This window comes from Nycticebus coucang, chromosome 12, assembly GCF_027406575.1.
Source record: "Nycticebus coucang isolate mNycCou1 chromosome 12, mNycCou1.pri, whole genome shotgun sequence".
NCBI lineage: Eukaryota > Metazoa > Chordata > Mammalia > Primates > Lorisidae > Nycticebus > Nycticebus coucang.
Genome location: NC_069791.1, coordinates 72,595,893 through 72,614,592, shown reverse-complemented (window position 1 = coordinate 72,614,592; position 18,700 = coordinate 72,595,893). Strand labels below are relative to the sequence as shown.

At 47.5% G+C, this 18,700-nt stretch overlaps 2 protein-coding genes across 4 annotated transcripts in view; one reads left to right on the top strand and one right to left on the bottom strand.

Annotated features, from left to right (window-relative positions):
• The window catches only part of ORAI2 (ORAI calcium release-activated calcium modulator 2), a 204,060-nt gene that overhangs the window by 10,679 nt on the left and 174,681 nt on the right, over nt 1-18,700 (bottom strand). The gene's annotated exons all lie outside the window — the stretch shown is intronic.
• The window catches only part of DTX2 (deltex E3 ubiquitin ligase 2), a 48,415-nt gene continuing 30,682 nt past the window's right edge, over nt 968-18,700 (top strand). The window contains exons 1-2 of one of the 3 annotated variants that reach the window (XM_053557480.1): nt 968-1,144; nt 2,454-2,618. The gene's annotated coding sequence lies outside the window, so the exon portion shown is untranslated. Of the gene's footprint in view, nt 1,145-2,453; nt 2,619-16,977; nt 17,418-18,700 lie in introns of those variants that run through there. The other 2 variants (XM_053557482.1, XM_053557481.1) reach the window with 2 other exon arrangements.

Genomic DNA, 18,700 nt, shown 5'->3' with positions numbered 1-18,700 from the left:
AAGTGCCTGTCTTTCCGACTAGACTGGAAGCACTCCCAGGGAGAACAATGTCCGATTCACGATTTAGTCTCCAACGTAGAGTAGCACAGGTCCTGGCACCACGTATATACCCGTAAAAACTATCTATTTTATGTATGTATGTATGTATGTATTTTTAAGGCAAGCATGAAACAAAGTTTATTGAGTAATAGGCTTAAAGAGTAAGAAAGCTTACAAAACAGAATACATTCACCATAGACAGTGAACTGGCTTCCATCGCCACAGCAAGTAGGCAAAGAGGCCTATAAAAACTATTTTAGAGGGGCGGCGCCTGTGGCTCAGTCGGTAAGGCGCCGGCCCCATATACCGAGGGTGGCGGGTTCAACCCGGCCCCGACTGAATTGCAACCAAAAAAAAAAAAATAGCCGGGCGTTGTGGCGGGCGCCTGTAGTCCCAGCTACTCGGGAGGCTGAGGCAAGAGAATCGCTTAAGCCCAGGAGTTGGAGGTTGCTGTGAGCTGTGTGACGCCACGGCACTCTACTGAGGGCCATAAAGTGAGACTCTGTCTCTACAAAAAAAACCCAAAAACTATTTTAGATAGCGTAGGAACTAAAGAAAAGGGAAGTCAATGAATGAACAGGCCAAGTAAGAATAGATACATACACACCTGGCTCAGCGCCTGTGGCTCAAGTGGCTAAGGCGCCAGCCACATACACCTGACTTAGCAGGTTCGAATCCAGCCGTGGCCCGCCAAACAACGACGGCTGCAACTAAAAAATAGCCGGACGTTGTGGCGGGTGCCTGTAGTCCCAGCTACTTGGGAGGCAGAGGCAAGAGAATCGCTTGAGAGGGCGACAGGCTGAGGCTCTGTCTCACAAAAAAAGAAGAAAGAAAAAGAATAGATACACACTTGACCACCTGCTACGCGGTGGCTTCAGCCCCGCCCCTTTCGGCCCCGCCCCCTCTGCCCGTCGAAACTACATTTCCCAGAAGGCCGCGCGTCCTGGGCACGCGCAGCGGAGCGCTCGGAAGCTGCGACGCAGAGTTTCACTCTGCCTTCTTCAGAGTGTCGGAGCCACAGCCCGAGCTCTGTCCAGGCCGATCCGGCGCTGTACCTCGAGCGCGGCGGTACCCTCAACCTGCCCCCTTGACCTCCACAGCCTTGGTGAGAGGGCAGGCGGGCTACCTGCTCGACGCTAGGGTTGGAGTCCCGAGCGCGAGAGTGGCTGGGGAGAGACTGAGCCGAGCTGGAGCCGGAAGGGGGCGGGCGCGGGAGTGAGTGAGGGAGGGCTGGGCCGGGGCGGCTGAAGAGTCCCGGGGTTCCGGGGGTTTGACACTATCGGCTTGGGGCCCGAGGTCTTGGAGGCGGTAGTCCGGCTACTTGGGAGGCGCGAGGAGTTTAGGATAGGACTGGGTGCTGGGAGCGGGGAGGACGCAGCTCCTGGGAGTTTGGGTCTGTCGGAAGCAGTGTACGTACCCCTTCCCACAGGACCTGGGGGAGGCGGTGGTGATACTGCCACCAGGTTACCTGGAGAAAGTGTCCGTTCTGCTGGGGTGTATGGGAAGGACTCACCGGTTTGGGGGCTTTACTTTGGAGGAGTTTTCTTTCCTAACTGTGCTTCATGCCTCTCAAGTGGGGTCCACGTTCCCGGAAGTTCTTGTTTCCTGGGGCCCTGAGTCCCTTCTGGGGGTCGTGTAACGTGTGCTGAAGAGGATTTCGAACTCTTCCTTTTTCTGGACCTGCGCTTTCATCATCCCGCCTTTCTCAGTCAGCCGCTGTGCTGCACGCTACCTCCACTTTTCCTAAGCGCCTACCTCGATGGAATTAGGATGTATACAGACGCTTGGACCCCTGAGAAACTCAAAATATTTCTGCGTGCCATCCTAGCCCCTCCAGAGTTGTAGAAAGTGGACTTTCTGGTAGCCAAAAATCTTACTTAAGCCACCCGGATAACTAGGTCTTTTGTTCATTTGCTGTGTGACCTTGGCCAAATATTTACCCTCTCTGGTGTATTGATTTCCGAGATGGCTATACTGCCAGACTGGCTTGTGAAGTCCTTTTAGGCCAAAGGGGTCGTCACCCCTTTGAACTGCATTAAAGGTTCGCAGCGTTAGGAAGGTGGAGGACCACTGTTTTCTGTGAAAGGGCTCAGGCTTTTTTTTTTTTTTTTTTTTTGTGGTTTTTTTTTTTTGGCCGGGCTGGGTTTGAACCCGCCACCTCCGGCATATGGGACTGGCGCCCTACTCCTTGAGCCACAGGCGCCGCCCGGCTTTTTTTTTTTTTTAACCATCTCCTTAATCAAATGGGCAGAGGAAGACTATTGTACCTTCTGCTCAGCCCAGGCTGTTGGAAAATAAATCTGGTGCTTTTCAGTCCCCAGCCACAGCACATGGATCCAACATCTGTGCACTCATTTTTACTAACTGCTGTTTCTCAATTTAAAATCTGATTATCTTCTTCCTTTTTGGCAAAGGTGCCTTGGAATTTGTGTTGCTGAGTCAGCAAGCCTTTCACATTTGCCTGGTTTTTGTTGTTTGCAATTTATATCAAGATGGGAACTCAAACAAGTCATTCCTCCTGAAGATCTACTGTCTCCATCAAGAAGGGACAGTTTGTGCCAGCTGTTCAGGGAGAAAAGGTGAGAGCCATGGGGACTTTGCTGCCTTGTCAATCTGGTTTTCAGTAGAGAAAATGGGTCCTGGGGAGGGTGGAATTTGAGATCTTCAGGATGAAAGAGAGCCCTAGAAGTTGATTGTTGATTGCCAACTGTCTCAAATAAATTCAGGTGGCTTCTTGCCAACTGTTTCTCCTGTTTAACCGGTCTTGGAGGATAGTTTTGACTTTAAGACATGCTTTATGGGATGAAGGACACAAGTTATGATTTTTGCATTTGAACTGAAAATTTTCATTTCTTTTGTTGCATAAACCTTTACTGGGTGCTGGACAGGATCTTTTTCTTCTGGGAGCTCATCAATTGGAAAACAGACAAACCATAGTTAAATGACATGTTGTCAGTGTGGTATGTGTTAAGCTGAGGGAATCCCAGGCTCTCCTTTCTACCTCCAGGAAAGGGTAGGAAGAAGAGTCAGGAAGGCTTCTGGAAGATGATAGATGAGGTGAGTGGGGAAGGAGGAGCAGGACTTAGAAAATGGGGCGAAATAGCCTGGCAGGGGAGTCAGGATTTGCAAAGTCATGAAGTCACCAGGGCACAGCTACTATAAGTAGCTCAGTGTGGCTGCAGCAAAAAGGGGTGAGAGTGGGGGGGTAGAGGAAGCTGGACAGGTAGACAGACTACTGAGCATGAAGGATTTTGTGGGCCATTCGAGGGGTCTGGAAGTGGAAGAATTTTAGCCGAATTCTGTGAGGAGTATTTTTTTTTTTTTGCTAACCAGCATTTGTTAGCGTTTTTTTTTTTTGTAGAGACAGAGTCTCACTTTATGGCCCTCGGTAGAGTGCCGTGGCCTCACCCAGCTCACAGCAACCTCCAACTCCTGGGCTTAAGCGATTCTCTTGCCTCAGCCTCCCGAGTAGCTGGGACTACAGCTACTACAGGCGCCCGCCACAACGCCTGGCTATTTTTTGGTTGCAGTTTGGCCGGGGCCAGGTTTGAACCCGCCACCCTCGGTATATGGGGCCGGCGCCCTACCGACTGAGCCACAGGCGCCGCCCTGTGAGGAGTATTTTTTTTTTTTTTTTGTAGAGACAGAGTCTCACTTTATGGCCCTCAGTAGAGTGCCATGGCCTCACACAGCTCACAGCAACCTCCAACTCCTGGGCTTAAGCGATTCTCTTGCCTCAGCCTCCCGAGTAGCTGGGACTACAGGCGCCCGCCACAACGCCCGGCTATTTTTTGGTTGCAGTTCGTCCGGGGCCGGGTTTGAACCCGCCACCCTCGGTATATGGGGCCGGCGCCTTACCGACTGAGCCACAGGCGCCGCCCTGTGAGGAGTATTTTAAAGGATCACACTGGCTGGAAAGTGGAATAGATTAGATCGGATTATTCTCTGACTGTCATCTTATACAATGCCAGCTTCTGGTAGAGGAGAAGGGGATGGGACATTTTGCCCTTAGTTGCTCACAGTCCAGCTGAAGAGATCAAATGGACATAAAGAATTGTAAAGTACAGACGGAATGCTATGGAAATTAAGAGGGTGCTTTCTGCCTGTAGTCCCAGCTACTTGGGAGGCTGAGGCAAGAGAATCGCTTAAGCCCAGGAGTTGGAGGTTGCTGTGAGCTGTGTGAGGCCACCGCACTCTACCGAGGGCCATAAAGTGAGACAGGGCCCTGTCTCTACAAAAAAAAAAAAAAAAAAAAAGAGGGTGCTTTCTTTCTATGGGGCACCTCAAGGCATTCTGGAGGTGCTATTTAAATTGGGCCTTGAGGCTCAAGCTATCAGTGGCTAAGATGCCAGCCACATACCCCAGGGCTGGCGGGTTCAAACCCAGCCAGGGTCTGTCAAACAGTAATGACAGGTACAACAAAAAAATAGCTGGGTATTGTGGCGGGCACCTGTAGTCCCAGCTACTCGGGAGGCTGAGGCAAGAGATTGCTTAAACCCTAGAGTTTAAGGTTGCTGTGACACCACGCCACTCTACCAACGGTGACATATAGTGAAACTCTGTCTCAAAAAAAATAATAATGAATAAATAAATAAATAAATAAATAAATTGGGCCTTGAAAATATGGGTAAAGTAAGTATTGGGGGCCAACTGGGTTTGAGGTGGAGCAGAGGCCTGGAGGTCACTTAAACTCTTTGGGAGGGATCATAGAGGAATAGAGGTGAGAGGGATTGAAGGGAAGTGCACTGGTATATCTTGTTGGGAGGGAGGGACCATATTGTGATGGACTTTGACTTGTCATCCTAAGGATTTAGTATTTTATTCTGGAGAGGTGTGGAAGAGACAGGATCAGAACTGTACTTTAGGAAGTGTAATCTTTCACTTTCTGTCAGAGGTGGAGTAGGAGGAGAGATAAGAAATGGAGAACCCATTAGGGAGGGAGTACTTTATTAAGGTACAAAGGTCCCCATCAAATGCTAGCAGTGGGGACTGAGGAGGTGAGGAGAGCAGACTAGGCAGTTGCTGAGCTGTAGGGGAGAGGGTTGAGGAGGAGTGGTAATCTCTGGTTTTTCTCCTGGCTGCCTGGGGCGGAGAAGAGCTGGGTAATCCAGGGACAAGTAGAAAAGATAAGTTTGGCTTTAGATGTGTTGAAAGTATGTCAGAGGCCAGTGGGCTAGGGAGAAAAGGTATGGTTTCTTTCTTTCTTTCTTTTTTATTTTGAGACAGAGTCTCACTATGCTGCCCTCGGTTGAGTGCTCTGGCTTCTCAGCTCACAGCAACCTCCAACACTTGGGGCTTAAGCGATTCTCTTGCCTCAGCCTCCCAAGTAGCTGGGACTACAGGTACCTTCCACAACGCCCAGCTATTTTACGCTTGTAGTTGTCATTGTTTGGCTGGTCCTGGCTGGGTTTGAACTCACCAGCATCGGTGTATGTGACTGGTGCCCTTAGCCACTGAGCTATAGGCGCTGAGCCAAAAGATACTGTTAATTCCACAAATACCTCCTGAAATTCTGTGTGCCAGGGTTTGTGCTTGGCATTTGGAATACAGAGATGAATTCAGCAGTTTCTTTAGTGTTTGCTTTATGAGAACTAGATTAATACACACTCAGAGTTCCTGCATGGCCTACTTTTCTTTATTAGTAAGTTGTTATTATTATTATTATTATTATTATTTTGGTTGCAGTTTGGCAGGGGCTGGGTTTGAACCCACCACCTTTGGTATATGGGGCCAGCGCCCTGCTCACTGAGCCACAGGTGCCGCCCTTAGTAAGTTATTTTTAATAAATGTAGTAAGTGTGGAAGTCTAACCCCAAAACAAAAGCTATACATCTAATCATTTCATTTAATTTTTCTTTCTGTTCTCATCCTGAGGTAACTAGTATCTCCTTATGTTCATTTTTATATAGTTTTATATCATACTTGTGTATTTCTAAGGAAAGCAAAAAAATTTATGTTGTTAAGATTTGTTAGTTGATAATCCTAGCACTCTGGGAGTCTGAGGCGGGTAGATTGCCTGAGCTTATGAGTTTGAGACCAGCCTGAGCCAGAGCGACACCTCGTCTGTAAAAATAGCCAGGCTTTGGGGTGTCACCTGTGGCTCAGTAGGTAGGGTGCTGGCCCCATATACTGAGGGTGGTGGGTTCGAGCCCGGCCCGGCCAAACTGCAACAAAAAAATAGTGGGCGCCTGCGGTCCCAGCTACTCGGGAGGCTGAGTCAAGAGAATCGCCTGAGCCCAAGAGTTGGAGGTTGCTCTGAGCTGTGATGCCACGGCACTCTACCCAGCGCGATAAAATAAAACTCTGTCTCAAAAAAAAAAAAAAAAAAAGGATTTATTAGGTGGGTGCCATGGCTCATGCCTGTAATCTTAGCTCTGTGGGAGGCCAAGGCTGGGGTGGGGTGCCTTGAACTCAGGAGTTTTTTTTTTTTTTTGCAGTTTTTGGCCAGGGCTGGGTTTGAACCCGCCACCTCTGGCATATGGGGCCAGTGCCCTACTCCGTTGAGCCACAGGCATCACAACTCACAGCAACCTTGAACTCTTGGGCTTAAGCAATTCTCTTGCCTTAGCTTCCCAAGTAGCTGGGACTACGGGTGCCTGCCATAACGCCCGGCTATTTTTTGGTTGCAGTTGTCATTATTGTTTAGCAGGCCCAGGCCAGGCTTGAATCCACCAGCTTGGTACTTGTGACCGGTGCCCTACCCACTGAGCTACGGGTGCTGCCAGACCAACTGTTCTTAATTTTAACATAGTAAAATGTGTTTTTTCATTTATCCTTGGTGTTCTGTGTCTTGTTTGAAAAATCTTTTCTCGATTATCCTTGCCTTTAAGAAGCTTATGCTTTCCTTAGTGGAGAAGATGGGATAGATAATTGCATTTGGATGTTACATGGACTTTTTTTTTTTTTTTTTTGAGACAGAGTCTTACTTTCTTGCCCTCAGTAGAGTGCTATATGGCATCATAGCTCACAGCAACCTCAAAGTGTTGGGCTCAAGTGATTCTTTTGCCTCAGCCTCTGGAGTAGCTGGGACTACAAGTGCCCGCCACAACGCCTGGCTATTTTTAGAGACGAGGTCACTATTGCTTAGGTTGGTTGCGAACTCATGAGCTCAGACAATCGACCTGCTTCGGCCTCTGAAAGTGTTAGGATTATAGGCATGAGCCACTGGGCCCAATCGTCACTTGGGCATTGATTGTTAGAAGTGGTCACTTCTGTCTGCAGAGCAGGAGTGAATATAGGAAAGATTTCATACAGCAGAGAGTCTTAAGCTGGCAATTACGAGATGCGTAAGTGAATAGGTGGGATGGACATTCTGGGGAAGTAGTAAAGGGCAAGAAGCAGCCTGGCCCATTCTGAGCACTGCTAAGAGGTCCAGATGGCCAGAGCTGAGGGTTTGAAGGGCTTAGGCAGGAACATCATGAAGACAGATTGGGGTGATCTTTGTGCAGGGGATTACTGAAGCCATGGGAACAGGTACCAAGAGTTCAGGGGAATGTAAAGAGGAAAGAGATAAACGTGAAGGTCTGAAATCCTGATCCAGACAAAGTTATCTATCAATGCCTGATGTGGCTCTGGGGGAACACTTGGGGTTCCTGGCTGTGGGTCCTGATACGTGCTGTGCTGTTAGATGTTCTATTTCTTTCTTCTTCTTCTTTTTTTTTTTTTTTTTAGAGATAGTTTCACTTTGTTGCCCATGAATGCTGTATTTTATCCTAGGGCATTGGGCAAAGGCTGACCTGTGTGCAAAGGACAGGGCATATTGTTGACAAGGCTAGCCAGAGGCATGGTGCTCTCTTTGTTCTTGATAGAAATGTGTTATGGGCGGTACCTGTGGTTCAGTGAGTAGGGCACTGGCCCCAAATACCAAGGGTGGCAGGTTTGAACCCAGCCCTGGCCAAACTGCAAAAAAAATAGCTGGGTGTTGTAGTGGGTGCCTGTAGTCCCCAGCTGCTCGGGAAGCTGAGGCAAGAGAATCGCTTAAGCCCAAGACCTGGAGGTTGCTTTGAGTTGTGATGCCATGGCACTGCCGAGGGCAACGAAGTGAGACTCTGACTCTTAAAAAAAAAAAAAGAAAAGAAATGTGTGTTCCGAGAAGTATTTCTCAACTATTGGAGAGGGAAGCATAGTGCTGGGTGTTGGGAAGTGGTAAGGGAGGGATGTCCCTTTGACCCATGGGCCAAATCCCATCCATTGCTGTTTTTATTCATAAAGCTTTATTGGAGCACAGTCACTCCCATTAGTTTATACTTGTTTTATTTTCTTTTGGTTGTAAAATAGGGTCTCACTGTGTCACCCAGGCTAGAGTGCTGCAGCATCACCATAGCTCATTACAACCTCAAACTTAGGCTCAAGTGAATCTCTTGTGTCATTCTCTAGGAGTAGTTAGGGCTTCAAGTGTTGGCCAGGCCTGGCTATTTTTTCTATTTTTTGTAGTGAAAGGGTCTTGCTCTTGGCTCCTGAGCTCAAGCAATCCTCCAGCCTCCAAGAGTGCTGAGGTTATAGGTGTGAGCTGCTGTTCCCAGTAGGTTTATGCAGGTATGGTGGCAGAGTTGAGTAGTTGCAGACTTTTTTGGCTCTTTTTTTTTTTTGTGGTTTTTGGCCGGGGCTGGGTTTGAACCCGCCACCTCCGGCATATGGGACCGGCGCCCTACTCCTTGAGCCACAGGCGCCACCCACTTTTTTGGCTCTTTATAGGAAGAGTTTGCCGTCCCTTGCCACAGGGAGTAGTGGTAACTGTAGTTAGCCAGAGAGTACTACTGTTCAGCTACCACTGTGGTTCAGGTAGTTGTTACTGCTCGAATCATGGATCTAAGTCTGGCCTACAGATGTTGCCATCTTTTCTGATTTTCAGAAGAAGCTAGAAATTTAGATTTTTTTTTTTGAGACAGAGTTGCTCAGTAGTGTCACCCTTGGTAGAGTGCCGTGGCGTGGCATCATAGCTCAGAGCAACCTCCAACTCCTGGGCTTAAGGGATTCTCTTGCCTCCATCTTCCAGGTAGCTGGGACTACAGGCACCCACCACAACACCCATCTATTTTTTGTTGCAGTTGTCATTATTGTTTAGCTGGCCTGGGTTTGAACCCGCTGGCCTTGGTGTAATGTGGTTGGTGCCATAACCACTGTGCTACGGGTGCCGGGCTGAAATTTAGATATTTTTTAATGGTGAATATGCTAATTTTTAAGTATCAGCTCTATTTATTTTTCTAGAGACAGGGTCTTGCTCTGTTGCCCAGTCTGGTGTTGAACTGAGTGCAAGCAATCCACCTGCCCCAGCCTCCCATAGTGTTAGGATTACAGATACGAGCCATGCCTGGCCTAGTCCCTTGTATTCTTGGGCAAGTTAACTTCTCTTCTTTTGTCCCATTTTCCTCAGTTATGAAATGGAGAGAATAAGTTATGTGCCATGTTTCCCCCGCCCCCACCATATTGTGGGTATCACCAAGAACACTAGTAAGGTATTTAGGATAGTGCCTGGCACATGGTAGCCATGGTACTCCCCCATTTTGGCCCCTGAGTAGGCCCTTAAACCAGTCTCCACCCTCTGACTAGCTGCAGGTGGTCAGGTTGTTCTTGGTCAAGCAGGAGCCAACAGGGTTGTTCTTGAGGGGATGGTTGCCCAAAAAGGTAGTGTAGGTTGCTGGGGCCTGTGCCCTGGCTCCCTTGTGGCTTTCTGATCCTCATTTGGAAGGTTCTGTTCTGACCTACCCCTGAAGAGCTCAAGTTAGGCCTAAGCTAGAAGAGGAATTGTCACTTCTTTCTAGCCACCCAGAGTGCAGGAGACATATCTCATATTTAGTTTCCCACTGCCTCTCAGAGACCTAGTAAGGACTGGGTAGCGGTGATCTCTTTTCTTTTTTTTTTTTTTTTTTTTTTTTTTTTTGTAGAGACCGAGTCTCACTGTACCGCCCTCTGGTAGAGTGCTATGACATCACACGGCTCACAGCAACCTCTAACTCTTGGGCTTACTCGATTCTCTTGCCTCAGCCTCCCGAGCAGCTGGGACTACAGGCGTCCGCCACAATGCCCAGCTATTTTTTTGTTGCAGTTTGGCCGGGGCTGGGTTTGAACCCACCACCCTCGGCATATGGGGCTGGCGCCCTACTCACTGAGCCACAGGCGCCGCCCCAGTGATATCTTTTCAAGACAACAACCTCAGGCCAGGCAAGGTGGTTCACGCTTCTAATCCTAGCACTCTGGGAGCCGAGGTGGGTGGATTGTCTGAGCTCACAGGTTCAAGACTAGCCTGAGCCAGGGTGAGACTTCATCTCTAAAAATAGCTGGGTGTTGTGGCAGGCACCTGTAGTCCCAGCTACTTAGGAGGCTGAGGCAAGAGAATCACTTAAGCCCAAAAGTTTGAGGTTGCTGTGAGCTGTGACGCCATGGCATTCTGCCCAGGATGACAAAGTAGACTTGCCTCAAAAAAAAAAAAAAAAAAAAAACCCAAACAAAAAAAAAAACGCAGCCTCGTCTTGCAGTGCTCACAGGACCGCTGTAATAATTAGGTACCTGGATGGTTTGATCTTTGCATTTTCTTGTAACTCAGGGATGCGGGATGTGTTAGGGGTAACTCAGGGATGCGGGGTGTGTTAAAGGGGTGTTATGATAAGTTGACTAGACTTGTTGTTATTGAAACCCCTCTAGGGTAGAAGTAGGCACTTAAAGTAATGATGGTAAGTAACAGGTGGTACTTTAGGGTATATTTATGATCTTTTAAAAGTGGCATTTTAAAGAATTTTTTTTTCTTTTTTTTTGAGACAGAGCCTCAAGGTGTCGCCCTGGGTAGAGTACTATGGCGTCACAGCTCACAGCAACCTCCAACTCCTGGGCGTAAGCGATTCTCTTGCCTTAGCCTCCCAAGTAGCTGGGACTACAGACACCCTCCACAATGCCTGGCTATTTTTTGGTTGTAGTTGTTTGGAAGGCCTGGGCTGGATTCAAACCCGCCAGCTCTTGTATATGTGGCTGGCTTCTTAGCCTCTTGAGCTACAGGTGCTGAGCCAATAATTTTTTTTCTTTTCTTTTCTTTTCTTTTTTTTGTAGAGACAGAGTCTCACTTTACCACCCTCAGTAGAGTGCCATGATGTCATAGGACTCACAGCAACCTCCAGCTCTTGGGCTTTCGCAATTCTCTTGCCTCAGCCTCCCGAGCAGCTGGGACTACAGGCACTAGCCACAACGCCCGGCTATTTTTTGGTTGCAGTTTGGCCAGGGCCGGGTTCGAACTTGCCACCCTCGGCATATGGGGCCGGCGCCCTACTCACTGAGCCACAGGCACCACCCAATAATTTTTTTTTTTTTTCTAATAACAGAAGAATACTTGTTCACTTTGGAAAATGTGGCAAGTCCACATATATAAGTCAAACAAAAGGTCTCCTATAATTTCTCTAAAGATAGCCATTATTAACATTTTATTATTTTATTTTACTTTATATATATATATATATATATATTTTTTTTTTTTTTGGTAGAGACAGAGTCTCACTGTACCGCCCTTGGGTAGAGTGCCATGGCGTCACACGGCTCACAGCAACCTCCAACTCTTGGGCTTACGCGATTCTCTTGCCTCAGCCTCCCGAGCAGCTGGGACTACAGGCGCCCGCCACAACGCCCGGCTATTTTTTTGTTGTTGCAGTTTGGCCTGGGCTGGGCTTGAACCCACCACTCTCGGCATATGGGGCTGGCGCCCTACTCACTGAGCCACAGGCGCCGCCCTTTATATTTTTTGAGACAGAGTCTCAAGCTGTCACCCTGGGTAGAGTGCCCTGAGCTGTGATGCCATGGCACTCTACCCAGGGTGACAGCTTAACCTGAAACTCTTGGGTTTAAGTGAACCTTTTGCCTCAGCCTCCCAAATAGCTGGAACTATAGACACCCGCCACAATGCCCGGCTATTTTTTTTTTTTTTTTTTTTGCAGTTGTCTTATTGTTTTAGCTGGCCTGGCTGGGTTCAAACCCACCTGCCTCAGTGTATGTGTTTGGCACCCTACCCACTGAGCTGCAGGCACTGCCCTATGGTGAATATGTTGAAATTTTTCTATAATCTCCTTAAGACAAAACCGTTTTTTTTTTCCCTTTTTTTTTTTAAGACAGAGTCTCATTCTGTTGTCTTGGGTAGAGTGCTGTGGTGTCATAGCTCATAGCAACCTTAAACTCTTGGGCTTAGGCGACCTCTTGCCTCATCCTCTTACGTAGCTGGGACTACAGGTGCCTGCCACAAGGTCTGGCTAGTTTTTCTATTTTTAGTAGACATAAGCTCTTGCTCAGGCTGGTCTTGAACTCCAGAGGTTAGGTAATCCACCCACCTTGGCCTCCCAAGGTGGGATGTGGTGTTTTAGGCCCTAGCTTCTTGGAAAGCTAGGATTACAGGTGAGAGCCACCATGCACACCCTTGAAGACAGAATCTTAATTATTGAATCAAAGTAAGTGAACATTTTTAAACTTTTTGATACATATTACCTAATTGTTTTCCAGAAAGGTTTTTTTCCTTCCCAGCAGTGTGAAGTCTTTGTCTAATGTTGTTAGCACTGGGCAGCGCTTGTTGTTCAGTGGGTAGGGAGCTGGTCACATACCCTGAAGCTGACAGGTTTGAACCTGGCCGGGCCAGCTAAAACAACAACAAAATAGCCGTGTATTGTGGTGCCTGTAGTCCTAGGTACTTGGGAGGCTGAGGCAAGAGAATCTCTTGAGTCCAAGAGTTTGAGGTTGCTGTGAGCTATGATACTATGGCGCTGTACCCAGGGGGACAGCTTTGAGAGTCCGTCTCCAAAAAAATAAATAATAATAAAAAAATAATGTTAGCACTGAGTATTGAAATTAAATTAGTTTTATTAATTTGATGGGCAAAATATAACGGTCCATTTTTTTTGTTGTTTGTTTTTGTTTTTTGCAGTTTTTGGCTGGGGCTGGGTTTGAACCCACCATCTCCGGCATATGGGGCCAGCGCCCTATTCCGTTGAGCCACAGGCGCTGCCCAACAGTCCCTTGTTTTTAACTTGTATTTTTTTTTTTTTTTTGAGACAAGAGTCTTACTTTATCACTCTCGGTAGAGTGCCCTGGTGTCATAGCTCATAGCAACCTCAAACTCTTGGGGGCTCAAGCAATCCTCTTGTCTCAGCCTCCCAAGTAGCTGGGACTACAGGTGCCCGCCACAGTGCCTGGGTATTTTTAGGGATGAGGGCTCGCTCTGGCTCAGGCTAGTCTCAAACCTATGAACTCAGGCAATCCAACTGTATCGGCCTCCCAAGAGCTAGGATTATAGGCGTGAGCCACCGTACCTGACCTAACTTGTATTTTTTTAAACAAAATTTCTAGTAAGCTAGAACATATTGTGCTCAGGATTTGATTTTCCTATGTCTTGGAGAGGCTTTCTGCCAGGGCCCTGGTGGCCATCTGCACTGTGAGATCTTTGAAGGTCATTTCTAGTTACAGGTTAAATTCGCAATGTCAGCTGGTGGGATGTGGTGTTTTAGCCCCTAGCTTCTTGGAAAGCTCCTGAACTTGAAGCAGCTTATAAAATAGACTTGAACAGTAAAGTGGATTCAGTTTGGAAAATTCATTCCTTATTGGTTGGAATCAGAGCTGGGAGGGGGTTCTAGAAGTCACCTGGGCTCACTGGTTTCGCAGCCAAGCTTCTCTTATCTTTCTTTTTTTTTAGAGACAGAGTCTCATTTTGTTGCCTTCAGTAGCGTGCCATGGCATTACAGCTCACAGCAACCGCCAGCTCTTGGGCTTAGGCGATTCTCTTGCCTCACCTGGAACTACAGGTGCCCATCACAAAACCTGGCTATTTTTTTTGTTGCGGTTTGGCTGGGTGGCGGGTTCAAACAAACAAAACCCGGAGCCGGGTTTGAACCCACCACCCTCTGTGTATGGGACTGGCGCCCTACTCATGGAGCCACAGGTGTCACCCTCTTTCTTTTTTTTTTAAGAGACAGAGTCTCATTTTGTCAGCTTTGGTAGAGTGCTGTGGTGTCACAGCTCACAGCAACCTCCAACTCCTGGGGTTAGGTGATTTTTCTTGCCTCAGCCTCCTGAGTAGCTGGGACTACAGGTGCCCACCACAATGCCCAGCTTTTTTGTTGTTGTTGTTGTTGCAGTTTGGCTGGTGCCGGGTTTCAAACTGCCACCCTCGGTATATGGGGCTGGTACCCTACTCACTGAGCCAGAGGCACCGCCCTGAGATCTTTCTTAATTCTTTAAAGGAGCTTCATGGGCCTCTTGAGGAGAAATAGGAATAGAGGCTCCCTCTGTGTTTTATTTTTTTTAATTTTTATTTTTTCTCTGTGTTTTAAAGAGTACTCCCTGGTTATACATTTTACATATTGAAGGTCAGCATATGACCACATTTGGAAAAGTATTTCTGCTTATGAAAGGCTGGAAATCCCATCCAGCCACCTGACTTGTAGAACCTAGAGAATGGGCTATACCTGCCCCAGGGTCACCAGGTGGACTTCATCTCTTTTAGGGGCAGCAGTGGAGGATAGCCACTGTACTAGTGAGGATTGAAGGTGGTCTGCCAAGCTCAGGCCAAGCAGGAACAGATTTCAGTAGGTTTGAAGGAATGAAATGGGTGTCTCATGTGTGGGCATGTTGCAAATGGCTCAGCCTGAGTTGAGTACCTGTTTAAAATGGCACTTAGGGTAGCAACTGTAGCTCAGTGGGTAGGGTGCTGGTCACATACACCGAGGTCGGGAAGTTTGAACCTGGCCCGGGCCAGCTAAAACAACAGTGACAACAACAACAAAATAGCTGGGTGACGTGGTGAGTGCCTAATAGTCCCAGCTACTTGGGAGGCTGAGGCAAGAGAATAGCTTAAGTTCAAGATTTTGAGGTTGCTGTGAGCTGTGACACTAGGACACTCTACTCAGGACAACAGCTTGAGACTTGGTCTCAATAAAAAGAAAAAGAGGGTGGCGCCTGTGGCTCAGTGAGTAGGGCACTGGCCCCATATGCCGAGGGTGGCAGGTTCAAACCCAGCCCCGGCCAAACTGCAACAAAAAAATAGCCGGGCGTTGTGGCGGGTGCCTGTAGTCCCAGCTGCTCAGGAGGCTGAGGCAAGAGAATTGCGTAAGCCCAAGAGTTAGAGGTTGCTGTGAGCCGTGTGATGCCACAGCACTCTACCCGAGGGCGGTACAGTGAGACTCTGTCTCTACAAAAAAAAAAAAAGAAATGAATTAATAAAATAAAATAGCACTCAGGACTTTCTTCCCCAGGCCACAACTACAGTGGGGTGCATGTATGTGGCTCTCCTAACCCAAGGCTCACAACTGGGCAGGATGATTTCCATTCAAATTCTTATGCCAGCTTGGATCTTGTTCTAAAGTTTTTCTAATTCATTTGATAACAGAAAGACTTGTGGATACAAGTCACTTTTTTCTTTTGGATGAAAATTTCTCTCCAGTAGAATAGCAGCATTCCTCAGTACCTCAGCCATGATACTTTGGCTGGGATTTGCAGCTGAGTCTGATAAGAGAATGCAAGAAAAAAGCAGAATGGTGTTTTCTCTGGTCAAAGTTGTTGATATTTTAAAAAACAAACAAAAAGCCATGGCCCAATAGTAAAAATTAATATTACCTTTAAGATTTGCAAGTACAGGTTGGGCAAGGTGGCTTACACCTGTAATCTTAGCACTTTGGAAGGCTGAGGTGGGCAGATTGCTTGAGCTCAGGAGTTTGAAACCAGCTTGAGTAAGAGCAAGACCCTGTCTCTGCTAAAAATAGAAAAACTGAGGCAAGAGGATTGCTTGAGCTGAAGAGTTTGAGGTTGCTGTGAACTGTGATACTACAGCCCTTTACCCAGGGTGACATAGTGACACTCTGTTTCAAAAAAAAAAAAAAGATCTGCAAGTACAGATATAGATAAATAAAAACAATCCATAATTCTAGCATTCCAGTTATATTTTAGTATTGTTATTTCAGCCTCTTTAAAATTAGCTTATATAAAATAGAAAGAACATAGCCTTTATGGTTTAGGTAAATACTTAGTTTCTTTGGGCCTTAATTCCTGTGTATATAAAATAAGGATAATCTCTATCTTTTATGGTGGTTGACGGTTGATAGAACTAGATGACAAAAACGCCAAGCAGAGTGCCTGTCACATAAGTGGTGGCAGGTGGCATACCCACCCACCCAAGAGCTTAGTATGTGTGCAGTACAGGTCCTTAAGCCTTTCTTAAATACTTTTATTTATTTATTTATTTTTGTAGAGACAGAGTTTCACTTTATGGCCCTCGGTAGAGTGCCGTGGCCTCACACAGCTCACGGCAATCTCCAACTCCTGGGCTTAAGCGATTCTCTTGCCTCAGCCTCCCAAGTAGCTGGGACTACAGGCGCCCGCCACAACGCCCGGCTATTTTTTAGTTGCAGTTTGGCCGGGGCCGGGTTTGAACCCGCCACCCTCGGTATATGGGGCCGGCACCTTACCGACTGAGCCACAGGCGCTGCCCTCTTAAATACTTTTAAAGATTGATTTGTACTCCATCATAAAATATCCATACTTTATTTTAAAATTGCTTTATTGTAAGGTGTTTAAGTTGCTTCCAGATTGAAGCTTTTTTCTATGGCCAGTCATAATTGTAACAATTCTCATAGTTAAGCACACCCTAAATAGCCCCCATCATTAGGAGCTAAAACAAATTAGGTTTTTAAACTACAGCTAGGTAATGGCTGAGGCTGTTGTTGTATTGTGCATAATTGTGAGTTCAAGTGGAATGCCAGTGGGTGTTTCTGGGCAGCGACTCAAACGTGCCTGTGCCCCTGGAGTGGAAGGTTCTCTCCTCCTGTGTCCTTTGGGATATTGGGCATCTGAAGAGCTACACTTCAGACCTGCTCTCAGGTAGGACCTGTTCCAGTGGAACCAGTAAATGCAATCTTGTTTGGATGAGAGGCCTGTGTGGTGAAGACACATGGGGAGGGTTGAGTCAGCCTTCTCTGGTGAGGGTGTGGGTCCCAAGGCTCAGGAGAGGATGCCTGTGGTTGGGCCTAGAAGGATGGACATGATTGCTTGAGGGCTTGTTTGGAGGAGAATTAATGGCTGAAGGGTAGGAAATGGTTTGGACTTGGCTAGAAATGGATGTTGCTGGACATAAGATATCAAAGGTAGAGGGCTTGGTATAAGTGGGACAGTATCCGGTCATGGAAAGACTAGTGTGCCATGTCATTTCCTCTGGGGTCTCCAGTACCCTGACGGGGCCTGGACCATGGCAGACCTTGATCTGTGGAAGCTGCACACCTTCATGGAACGCTTAAGTGGAAGTTCTTGACTGTTTTTTCTCAGGCTTCATGGAGAGTTGGTTCATCTGGGGCTGCATGGACATGCTGGGACACACCCTGTGTAGTGCAGATAAGGGAGGCTCCAGCTGCCTTAGAGCTGAGTGACACCGTGAGTAATTGGTTTGGGAACCAGTCCTCTTATACCTCACAGTGTAAGGTACAGAAACTTTTTTTTTTTATTCCGAGACAGAGTCTCATTTTGTTGCCCTCGGTACAGTGCTGTTGCGCCATAGTTCACAGCAAACCCAAACTCTTCGGATCAAGTGATCCTCTTGCCTTAGCCTCCCAGGTAGCTGGGACTGTGGGCGCTGCCGCAATGCCTTTTTTATTTTATTTTTTTTGAGTCTCACTGTGTTGCCCTGGGTAGAGTGCCATGGCTTCACAGCTTACAACCTCAAACTCTTGGGCTTAAATGATTCTCCTGCTTCAGCCTCCCAAGTAGCTGGGACTACAGGCACCTGCCACAATGCCCAGCCATTTTTTGGCTATAGTTATCATTTTTTGGCAGGCCCAGGCTGGATTTGAACCCGCCAGCTTCAGTGTATGCAGCTGGTGCCCCAGCTGCTCAGACACAGGCGCTGAGCCCACAATGCCTATTTTTAGGAGACAGGGTCTTGCTGTTGCCTTGGGCTGGTCTCAAACTCCTGAGGTTAAGCAATCCACCCATCTTGGCCTCCCAGAGTGGTAGGATTATAAGCTCGAGCCACTGCATCCGGCCCAGTTACAGAAACTTCTAATTGTGGATACTGGGCTAAGCCATTCAGCCCACCTAAGGGCATCCTATGGCTAATCCTCCAGGGTGGAATGGGGGCTTTTTTTGTTTGTTTTTTGAGACAGAGTCTTTCTATGTCGCCCTTGGTAGAGTACTGCGGCATCACACCTCATAGCAACCTCAAATTCTCGGGCTTAAGCAATTCTTTCTTTTTTTTTTTTTTTGTAGAGACAGAGTCTCACTTTATCGCCCTTGGTAGAGTAGTGTGGCATCACAGCTCACAGCAAACACCAACTCCTGGGCTTAGGTGATTCCCTTGCCTCAGCCTCTTGAGTAGCTGGGACTACAGGTGCCTGCCACAATGCTTGGCTGTTTTTTTGTTTTAGTTGTCATTGTTTAGCAGGCCCAGGCTGGGTTCAAACCTGCCAGCTCCTATGTCTGTGGCTGCTGCCCTAATGACTGAGCTATGGGTACAAAGCCAGGGATGGGGGCTTTTGTGGAGGAGTTGGCAGCTCAGTGGCAGGCCCGGCACTCACAGATGTGTGCAGAACTATTGCAGGCCTGACTAACCTGTGTTCTCATGCTGCATACTTAGTGATGCCCTTTGCTGACATTCCTCACTTAGACTTGAGGGATGATTGGTGGGTGCTGGACTCTGGACGTGAGGAGGGTAGGAAAAG